The sequence below is a fragment of the Pteropus alecto genome, unplaced genomic scaffold (assembly GCF_000325575.1).
Source record: "Pteropus alecto unplaced genomic scaffold, ASM32557v1 scaffold35, whole genome shotgun sequence".
Classification (NCBI taxonomy): domain Eukaryota; kingdom Metazoa; phylum Chordata; class Mammalia; order Chiroptera; family Pteropodidae; genus Pteropus; species Pteropus alecto.
This window is the reverse complement of record NW_006437828.1, coordinates 13,077,837-13,088,892: the sequence shown is the minus strand read 5'-3', so window position 1 is coordinate 13,088,892 and position 11,056 is coordinate 13,077,837. Positions and strand designations below refer to the sequence as shown.

Sequence of the window (11,056 nt, the reverse complement as noted above, 5' to 3'; positions counted from 1 at the left end):
TCCGCGCGGACCCCGGCGGAGGTGCGGCCTGGGCCGGGCCACCGCACCTGGACTCCCGGCACCTGAGCTCACGGCACCTGAGCTCACGGCACCTGAGCTCTGAGCTCACCGCACCTGGGCTCACCCCACCTGAGCTCACCGCATCTGGGCTCACCGCACCTGGGCTCACCGCACAGGCTCGCTGGTGCAAACGGGCACGGACCGCACCTTAGGGCTTGCTTTATGCGTGATGGGCACAGAGACGACCGGGCTATGTGCTCAGCTTTTAAGGATGGGACAATTCCCTTTGAGACTGTCAGCTCTTTTCATCACTCAAAGCTTTCTTGGGCACACAAATCAAACCGAGTTTGACATAACTTTGTCTTAACTTAATCGAAGTCAGATTATTTTTTTAATACAAGTGGAGTCAGTGTTGTTCTTGGGATGTCCACTAGGTGGCAGCATCCACACCAGGAGAAAAAAATGCAAAAATGATCATGTTTACTCCAGGATATTATTCACCTGTATCTGAATAATCTGATCTTCTGTTGTATTTGTTTCTATAAACTTTATTTTCAGAAAAAAAATTATTTGAAACACCAACACAAAGGCAGAAATGTATAATATAAACTTTTTAAAAATAAAATTTAAACACTTTCATTTATCGATTTACAGATATTTTTCAGAGCAACTTAAGAATCTCTATGTCTGAGGCAACAACCAAACTCTAATCTCATTTAGGGCAATTCAAACAAGTCCAAGAGCGGCTAAAATACCAACAAAAATCTTTATGTTTTGAATATTTACTGCTTAATGCACAAAATTGTAAGAGAGATAAAAACCACAACAGACAACAAATGAAAAACTATGTGCACAAAAATAATGTGCACAAAATAAACCTTGTTTATTTTGTGCACATTATTTATTCAAAAATACCTATCTCACTCTTCATACAGTATAAAGTATGCACTATATTTTTAAACGTTCAACATAAAATATGCTTAATATAGAAAAGTGCCGAGCACGGCCCATACCCACAGGCCAACACCTCCGACGGGAACGTTTTGTCCTGTTTGCTTCAGATATTTTTAAAAATAAAATCTTATAGTCACACTCCCCGTCCTCACACTTATTCATTTGTCCTTTCTCTCACCCCATTTATATTTTCACATAAACAAATGGTTTTAGCCCCGGGACTGGTTGAAATCATCCAAGATTGTGGGGTTAGGGGAGGGGCGCCGTGGACTCTGAATTCCCCCACCTTTGCCCACGTTTGTCATGTGTTCTTCGTCTCTTTATTCTTGCTCATAGTTTATATTTTATTGTTGCTGAAAGGTTTTGTTGCATAACCATTATTAAGAAAAATCTGCTGCTACTTACTAAGCTAGGAGGGTTTTTGTTTTACTATGTTGTTGATCGTGAAATGTATTAAATTCTATTATGTTATTTTTTTCTATACCTATGTAGATGACCATATTATGTTTTCTTAATATGTAAATGGGATGAATCACAGAGTTCAGGTATTAATTTTGATCTTTTGAACTTTGCTTATTCTTTGAAATACAGGCTATTTTAGCCCCATTAAATATATTGGACGATTTTCTTTGGACTGGAAGATTTTTCCAATATATCAGTATAATGTACTATATTATTATTTTTTTAAATTTTCTAAAAATAATTTCTATTGCATGGGTATATCTCTATTTCTAATATTAATTATTTGGGCTGTTTGTGTTTTATCTTAATAAATCATGTTAGTTATTCATCAGTCGAATGATACTTTTTTCAAAAATCACTTTGTGGGTTCGTTAATTTTATGTAGTTTCTTTCATTTAAATTTTGATTATGTTTGTTGTTTTTCCACTTCTATTTCTTTAAGTTTACTGATACTGCTTTTCAAATTCCATTAGCTGGAAGCTCAACTTGTCGATTTCAAGTTATATTTTTGTTCTAGTATATGCATTCGGGGTTATAAATTTCATGTTAAGCTATTAATCATACGCTTTTGCATTTTCAAATTGGAGGGTGTGTTTGTTACTTTCTTGCTACAGATTTCTATTTCTATTCCATTTTGCTCAGGATATGGAGTATAAAAGATAGTGATTCTTCATATTTATTGACAGCTTGTTCCTAGTATGTGATCATATTTGTATATATTTTATATTTAATTAAACAGAATATACAGATTCTAACTGAAGGTTGTATATCTCTTTTAAATAAGCTTAACGATTGCAGGATTCAAATCTTCTATAAAGTTACTAATTTCTTATCTGTTTTGATCTATGACTCGTAAGAAGTTCTAAGCAGCTTTCTGTGCCATTCCCGACGTCTCTATGTAATTTAGTCATTTTTGTCTGTTTGTACTGACCACGTGGCCAGCTGAACACGAGGTGCCGTCGTGTGTTGCTGGTGGATGTGAGTCCTTACCCAGCATCTGCCCTGTGAGTGTATGAGTGGTAATCGCACGGTAGGCTCTTCAGAGAGAATGGCGGGCGGTGTGGACAGAGCCTCTGCTGACGGCCACCGAGCTTCAAGACCTCTTCCGGGCTGCGAGGAAGGGCATCTTCTGTCGGGCCACTTTCCACGGGCTGCCTCTTGATGTAGCTCCCTTTCTGGCTGTTCACTCATCTTCTCTCTGCCTTTAGTGTCCTTATTCGTGCTAGAAGGTGTCAGGTGCGCACTGATTTTTAATAATGCTACTTGGGACACATTAGGCTTAAAATGCAAAATCCAGTTGATCAATTCTATAATTTAGGTGACGTAGGGGACTATACTTGTTGAAGCCGTTACTGTAGAATGACTTCACTTTTATACTGTGTGCAAGAAGTACTTTGATAAAAATAAAAATTAATGAGGAAAGGAAGGAAAATAGAAAATTAAGTGAATTATTATGTGTTAATCGGTGGCGATATGTTTTAAACAATGTATAAAATGTTTTTTCAGAAAATATAAATTATCAAAATTGACAAGGAGATCAATGTGAACATACAGAAATATACTACTGATATTTATGAAATATTTTTAAATTAGTGAAAAATTGAAAACAAAAATAAATGTTCAACAGCAGAGGAATGATAAATTCAGTAAATATTAATGTGAAGAGATATCTATAAAGAACTGCACCGTTTTTTATTTATTCCACATAAATAATTTTATTTACTAATTTCAACAATTTTCCTGTAGATTTTTGGAAGTTTTATAGCTTATTTTTTAATATAACTTTAAATGGTAAAATTTGATATTAAAAATTTCCATTATAGGAATGTTCCTATGATTAAAATATATTTACCGAAATAAAAATATTTAAAAGTTTCTGAGATTCAGAAAAAGACAATGAAGCCCACGATCACCACTTTTAATTATCATTAGTTTGGAGATTGCAGACTGCAAGAATGCAAGAAAAAATACGTAAGATTTGGAAAAAAGAACATAAATTTCTTGTTATTGCAGATAACATAGAAAAAAATAAAAAACCTAAAAATTCTTAGAATTCATAGGGGAATTTATTTATACAAGATAAATACAAAATATAATTCATTTTCAGATAGTCATAAATAGAAAATGAAATAAAAATACTATTTATATTATCATTGAAATGCATGTTATAGCCAGAGATAATTCTAAGAAAAGATGTGTAAGGCCCCTTCACAGAAAACTATTGAGACAAATTATATAAGATCTAAATAAATGGGATAATTCGCTCTGTTAGGGATCAGATAATTCAGCACTGCACATGATGTCAGTCTTCCCTAAACTGATCTATTGATAAGATGTGATTCCAACAGAAACCCTAGCAATTCCTTTGGTAGAAAGTAACACGTGTTTGTAAAATTCACACAGAAATGCAAAGGGTCAGGAATCGTCAAGTCCATCTATATAAAATGAACGTAGCTGGAGAATTACTGTACCAGAGATCAAGGCTTGTTATAAAGTAGTTAACTAATGAAGAGAGAAGGCACTCCCTGGGGAGGCGCGGACAGAGCCCCGGATGCCGTTCAGAAACAGACCACGCAGACAATGGCTGGGTCTGTGACGGAGGCCACACTGCAGTGGAATGAAGGACGGACGAAGGAAGAAATGACCAACCGAAGTTCACTGTGAACAGAAAATTCCTCGAATCTTCCTCATATCATACCCCCGAATTAATTTCAGATGGAATGGAGACATAAACGGAGAAGGTAAACTAAGTCTTCTGTCAGAAAACCTAAGATAATAGTCTTACAACTTTGGGGAGACAGGATTACTTCATCTGGACACAAAAACGCTAAGAGCAGTCCCAACAAAATATTGGATAGAATGTAGTTTATAGACAGATAAGAAACCCAGTAACCATAATGGAAAAATGAATCAAAATGCATTTGACTCCACTGAATCTGTTTATCAAAGCTCATCATTATGAGACTAACAAGACTGGCTGTGGAGTATAAGAATATAAGAATATATAATGGACAAAATACTGCATTCTGGATTTATAAAAACTATATACAAATCAACATGTAGAAGATGAGCATTCCAGTACTAAAAAAATAACGGACAAAGTCTTCAACTGGCAGTTTATGAAAGAGGAGATCCCCAAGGCCAATAATCAGATAAGAAAGTGATGGCCCTGAGCAGTCATCAGAAAAAATACAAATTAAAACTACTGCGTTCCCAGTAGAATGGCCGAGATGGAGAAGTCGGTGCCAGGCGTCGATGGATGGAGGCTTCCAGGGCGTGGGGCTGGGTGTCGCCACCTTGGGAACTGAGTGACAGTGTCTGCCACAGGTGAATGTGGGATTCGCCACTACCTAGCAACTCTGGTCCCGGGTACACAGCCAGAGAAAAACACCGCGTTCACCTAATACGGCATGAAAGCATGTTCAACACGACACTGTTTGTAGCAACCCAAACTGGATTAAAAAAATTCACATATCCATCACCACCCAGAATAAACAAATAAATTATGGCGTGTGTCCATAGCGGAATAATGTAGCTATATCAACGGAGGTGAAGGAGTTGGGGATCAAGTTGCAGACCGAGCTCACTGTGCAATGCCATTCGCATAAAGTTCAAATCAGGCAAAACCCATCTGAAGTCAGGGCAGCGGCTGCCGGCGAGGAGGCGGGATTTGGACGGAGCTCAGAGTGCTCGTCTGGGCCTCGATGCTCCCTGCCGTTATCTGGGTGCGGCTTTGTGAATCAGCCGTGCGCTTGTCCCTCGAGCAGGTTTACGCATGACGACGTGTGTCAATGAGAAGCCAACGCAGACGCACAAACGCACGTGCTCCCTGCTGCTGTGGGTTTTGTCATTTTGGAAAACGCTTTGTGACTCTAACAAAAATAGGACGTGTGCAGCGAGATTTAGACACAGATAAATAACAGCCATTTTTCATTTTAAAACATACCGTGAGTCGACAAGCCTGGCGCTGCCCCACCAGGTGGACAAAGTTTGAAAACGGAGTAAAAGCAGGTAACATCCCTAAGGAACCCACGGCCGCTTCAGACACAGGTGCGTGAGGACAGCCCCCGACGCCACCTGCCGCGCCGCAAGCTGACAGGTGCGGATGGAGCTTCAGGTGAGCGCGGAGGGGGCGAGCCTGATTCTGCCTCAAAGGGTCTGGAAAGGGGCTCGCTGGACAGAGACCCATGGACGAAGATGCAGGAAAGGCAATCAGACAGGAAATGACTAAACGAACGGATATGTCGAAATATCCCCGGTACAAACGAATATGACAAATAAGATGTGCTGAAGTATTTTCTTTTTCCTACCAGATTGGCAAAGATTAAAAAGACTGGTCTGGTGCAGGGAGAATGTGGACTCTGCCTTTTCATACACCGCTGGAGGCCGTATTTGCTCATATTAAAAGCAATTTGGTGATGGTGGCTATTCGGATTTGATTGTGTGTCCTCAGCAAGTCCAGATCCTGAAAGTCATCATAATAACTACCTTCCAGGTGAGAGATCGCGGGCAGGGAATCAGGCTGATAATAGCAAAAAAACTGAAAACAACCTGATTATCCCAGTTGGATACGATTTAAATAAATTATAGTACATTCAGGCCCGGGAATATTATTTGACAATTAAACAGAATAAGGTGGGATTACAGATAAGTACAAAAAACTTTGATCGTGTTTATTAACTAAAAAGAACATCAGAAGAATGATATACTATTTTTGTAAAAGTAATTAAATGAATCAAATGTTATGCATTTGTTAATGCATAGAGAAAGAAAAATATATTCGAATTTTCGGCTGTAGTTATCATTGGTGTCTAGGATTCCGGCAAACTTCTTTTCAGGCTTTCGATTTTTCTGCGACACTTTTCTAGTACTTCCAAGAAAAGGGACCCGCGCGGCAGCTTCGAGTGCCATGCTAACGAGTTATTTTTATTCTGCGCATGTTTTTTTTTTTTACAGTGGGCAAGTGAAATGATCAGCTTTGTCTTCTAGAAAGATTTACATTAAGATGCATAAAAATATTTTAAGCATTTGACCCAGCAAAAACATTCTAGGAATTTATTCTAAAGTAGTAATTACAAACACATGCCAAGATTTACTTAGGGTTCTATTTGCCATGTGATTATGTGCAATGTCAAGGATTACACATAACATACATCATCAGTAAGAGACAATATTTAATGAGACGCAGCCACACTATGGAATGTGCCCGGTCACATGTCGACATGCTAACGCTGGGGTCAGGTAGGTGGCTAATGCATGGCTTTTTAAGCACCTTTTCAAAATGTCTGTAGATGCATTAATTTTACAGCCATATGAAATTTTTATATGTTTTTTATTTATTTTTTATTTTTCAATTAGGGTTGACATTCGATGTTATTTTATATTAGTTTCACGTGTGCAGCATGGGAACTAAAATGAATATTTTTAATACGGAAACGTGAGCCTGTTCCTTAGCGTGAGGACGGTCCGTGGCCAGGCCCAGCGAGCTCTGAGGGTCTGGACGGGGGAGGTGGCAGCGGGGATTTCGGAAGCAGAGGTGATGCGACGTGACAATCACCTGAGTGTGGGGACAGCAGCTCGGGATGCCAGGAGGCTGGCCCCGGACCCCCAGACACACGGAGTGACGTGCACACATGATCAGCTCGGAAGCAAGGACACCGGGGACGAAAACGTTGAGTCCAGAGAAGAAAACGGACTCTGTTTAGATGCGGTCATGAGGGTGCCCTTTCAACAGTCCTGGGAGCCGGGGAGGGTCTGTGGGGGAGGCAGTGAGGAGACGGGGCGGGGAGCACAGGTGCAGGGGGGGGCCGGGGCGGTGAGGCGGAGCAGACACTAATCAGCGCTCACTGGTGCGGACACACGAGGCGGACGCGGGAGATGGGGGTAAGTGTGCAAAGGCCTGGGAGCCGCAGTCTGGCTGCGGAGCCACGGTGCCCGCGAGGCCGGCGGCCTGGCGAGGGGAGGGAGGTGGGAGTGGATGCAAGAGGGGAGCGGGCAGTCGGGGCGCGGGGCGCGGCGGCCGGGTGGAGGGAGGGGCCGGTGTCAGGATGGAGGGAGGGGCCAGCGCGGCCAGATGTGGCCTGGGTTCTGGACACGCCCGACCTCGTCTCAGTGCCCATGAGGGAGAAATGTTAGGGATGCCGTGGCACACGCGATGACACCCTGATTCTTCCTGTTGGAAAAACCACCGGGTATCGGGGAAAGGGGAAGGGGAAGAGATGATAACGGAAATAGAAATCTCCAGCCCTGGAGGGAGACGGCCGTTAGCAGAAACAGGGCATGGAGTGAGCACGGGGCGGAGGGAACGGTGACCGTGACGAGACGGTGTGCGGAGCTCCTGGGGCTCAGCGTGGGCACCGGGGGGCGCAGCTGTCAGCTGTCCCACGGCTGCAGGACACACCACTGGATCTGCGGCCAGCGTCGCCCCGCTCTACGCCTCGTCCCTGTGGCCCACTCCCTCTCCTGTTACCCACTCTGTAGGGTGTCAAGCGGGTTTGTCACTGGGAGACCAGGAGGCAACGCAGTGACCTGCTCCGCTGTCTGGGCCAGACCGAGAGCAGAGACCCAGAGGCCAGTGACCCACGTGCTTGGGAGGGAGACTCACGGTCGGCCACGTGCGTCCTGGTCGGTGTGGTGGCTTGGGGACCGGAGGGCTAAGGGACAAGCGGGTCCGCCGGGCCGGGAGCGGGGAGCTGGCGCTGATCGTCTGCGGACCTCAGACCCGCACCCGGCGTCGGCCCCAGAGTGGGGCGCCTACTCCCACCCCGAGTCTGTTCCTGCCCTGGACCCTGAAGTCGGTCGAAACCCACTGAAATCCGCCCCGGTTTCCAAGGCTGACCTCGCCTCGGTCTCCCTAGGGCCCGGCACAGCCAGAGCACGCGCGGGGGACACACGGGGGACAGGGCCACCTGCTGCTCCGCGCTTCCTTCGACGCCCGAGACCTCGGGACTTGTCGACAGCCTGGAACGTTCTGAACACGGCGGGAGCTCCCCCAACGATGCCTCCAAGTGTAAAGTCCCAGTAACAGGTGGCCACAGAAGTGCTTCCAGAATAAGCACTGCAGACAATTACACGCGCAGAAAAGCACTTAAATCCGCGGACGACATACGCGCAGCAAGTAAGACACGGCCATGGCGGGAAGCGTTGGCGGCGCGGTCACCTCACTCAGGACAGGGCGCTCGGCAGCGGCCGCCGCGGCCCCGCTCTGAGAGAATGTTCAGGAACAACCCTCGGCGTGGCTGCGTCTGCTGCATTAGATTTGTAATTACAACCTGTTCAGGTAACTGCTGTATCACCTGCACGTTAAAATCGCAAACCTCTTCCAGACCCAAGCGCCCTACAGCAGGAACTATTTCGGGGTCTCCCGTTACCCCGAATAAAAAGTTACAGCCAAACGCAATCAGAAATTCTCCGGGCCTCCGTGCGGCCGGAGCCGGCTCTGCGTGAGGCCGGCCTGCTGAGCACAGCCGCTCGCAACCGTCGAGATCGCGTAGCATTTCTGACGGTAAAAAGTCATTTATATTAAAAATAATCACAGTCTTAATGGATGACAGCGAATTCTGTTTCTATTGAGGAGTTTTAAGACTTAATCCCCGGACCCATGATTACATGACGGACATTCGCCGTTGTCGAATAAACAGTGTCGCTAACACATCAGCTCTGTCATCGGTGAAATGACAGATTTAGTAAACTAGCCGACGAACATCGAAGGTAAGGCCGGGCCCTGTTTTTCTGGATTTTAGTACCATTTTAAGCCTAAAATCATATGTTTTATATTTTTAAGTATGTTGTTTTCCAAACCATTATACCAAAAAATAGTATTGTTTTCTTAAAGGGAAGAAATCGCCAGACACGTTTAGAGATGAAACTGTATATGAGTGAAGTTAATTATCAACCCTAATGCCTCCTTCCTGAGCCCCTCGCCAGGAAGGACTCTGTCTGAAATTAAAAAGATGTCTCTAAAAATTAGGTGAGGGAAACTCTCATATTAGAAAAATATGTAAAAGAAGAGAAAAGGCCCAGAGTGAGGAGTGGGGGTATGCGAGGTCTCTCTTTCCTAGAAGGTTAATGATTAAAAGTCTAAGTTCCTGATACAAAAGTTATACATTTTTTATTACTTTGACTCATTCCTTATTAATTCCCTTTTTTGTGTCTTGTTGAGGCAGGAGGTCTGCTTTGCTTTTTGTATTTAGAACGCAGAGCTCGTTTTTATGCTCAGGAAACCAATCGCAAGGGGATTCGTAAGAAATACAAAAATCTGAAATCCCCCTCAAAGAAAACACATCCATTTTTGTAAAGCCACTTCATGAATCACAGCTGATTGATTCCTAGGTTTTTTCAGAACCAGATCCAGTGTGACGGTTTTGATATTATTACTCAGATCGAGGTTTCAGGAATTCCAAGTTCAGAACTAATATGTCGTTTTATTCCGTCCAATGGAAAAATACTACATTGATTTTCATGAATAGAGAATTATAAATTCTGCTACCCGAATGTACCTTATTTTTGTCCCAACAGATCAATCAATACCGAACGAAGCACTTATCGTGATGGACGTGACACGTTTATTTCGATGGCTGCCTTCGAGGGTGACTGTCCCGTGCAGAGCCAGAGCGCCGTGCGGCAGGACATGCGTGTCCTCGCCCTCCACCCCCACGTCTCGCTCACTGAGCTCTGGAGCGGCGCCGTGATGAGTCCGCATCTGCGTAACACATCACGGAGGCCGCTGGGGGGCCTTTGGGAACAAGGACGAGAGCCCCAGTTTGCCAACGTTGCGTCCACCCCGCGGCCCCGGAGGGGGGCGCCCGGCTTTACCTCCAGCTTCCTTTCCACTGCAAGCATTCGAGGGAGGAGCTGGTGGCCAGATTCACAAGAAAAGAAGGAGGGTCAGGGGACCGAGCTGCAGACTGAGGCTGCTGGCGGGGTGAGCAGAGGTTTTGAAAAAGGACTTTTGCGGGGGGATTTAAGAGCAGCTACAGTGAGAGGAGAGGTGGGAGCTGAGGAGGCTGCGTGTGCTTCAGGACCGCCTCTGAAGCGCTTAGTGACAGCCACTTCCGCTTTGCCTGCTGCGGTTTCTGACACGGCTTCTGACCAGGCCGTGGAGAACGTACTTTAAAAAATAAAAAGGCTTTTTGATGCTTTCCTTATCGGTCTAACAAACTTGCTGCAATCACTTAGAACTAGTCATGGAAACAGAACACTTTCTCTTGAAATGTCTGCACAACCGTCTGCTGTTTTCAATGGTTTTTTTTTTTGCACGTGTGACTTCAGGTTGGGATGTTTCATTGGTCTACCCTCAAGTTACCTCGGTGTTTTACACAGTGACCGTGTGTCCCTCCCAAGCCCAGAGGCAAGCCGGGTTCAGTGTGACTTTCTCTTCCTGCTGCAGGTGGAGCTCGCGTCTTCAAACCTGACCTCGCCCGTGAGATTTGCTCGGACAAACGGCACGTTAGCAACGGCGACGCAAGCAGACGTCTGAAAAGTTTGTCCTCTCCTGCTGCTCAGAACCTTCCACCAGGGCAGGAAGAGCAGAAGCCCGTGCAGCGAGGCCCTCACCGCCCGGCCATCCGGCCGAGGCCCCCGTGCCTGAGTGAGGCCATCCTGACCGCCGGCCACCTCCCCAAAGAGCGCTGCCCAGGGG

At 44.8% G+C, this 11,056-nt stretch overlaps 1 protein-coding gene across 1 annotated transcript in view; it reads right to left on the bottom strand.

Moving 5' to 3' along the window:
• CSMD1 (CUB and Sushi multiple domains 1) overlaps window positions 1-11,056 on the bottom strand; it is a 1,232,804-nt gene that overhangs the window by 178,860 nt on the left and 1,042,888 nt on the right. The window lies entirely within an intron of this gene.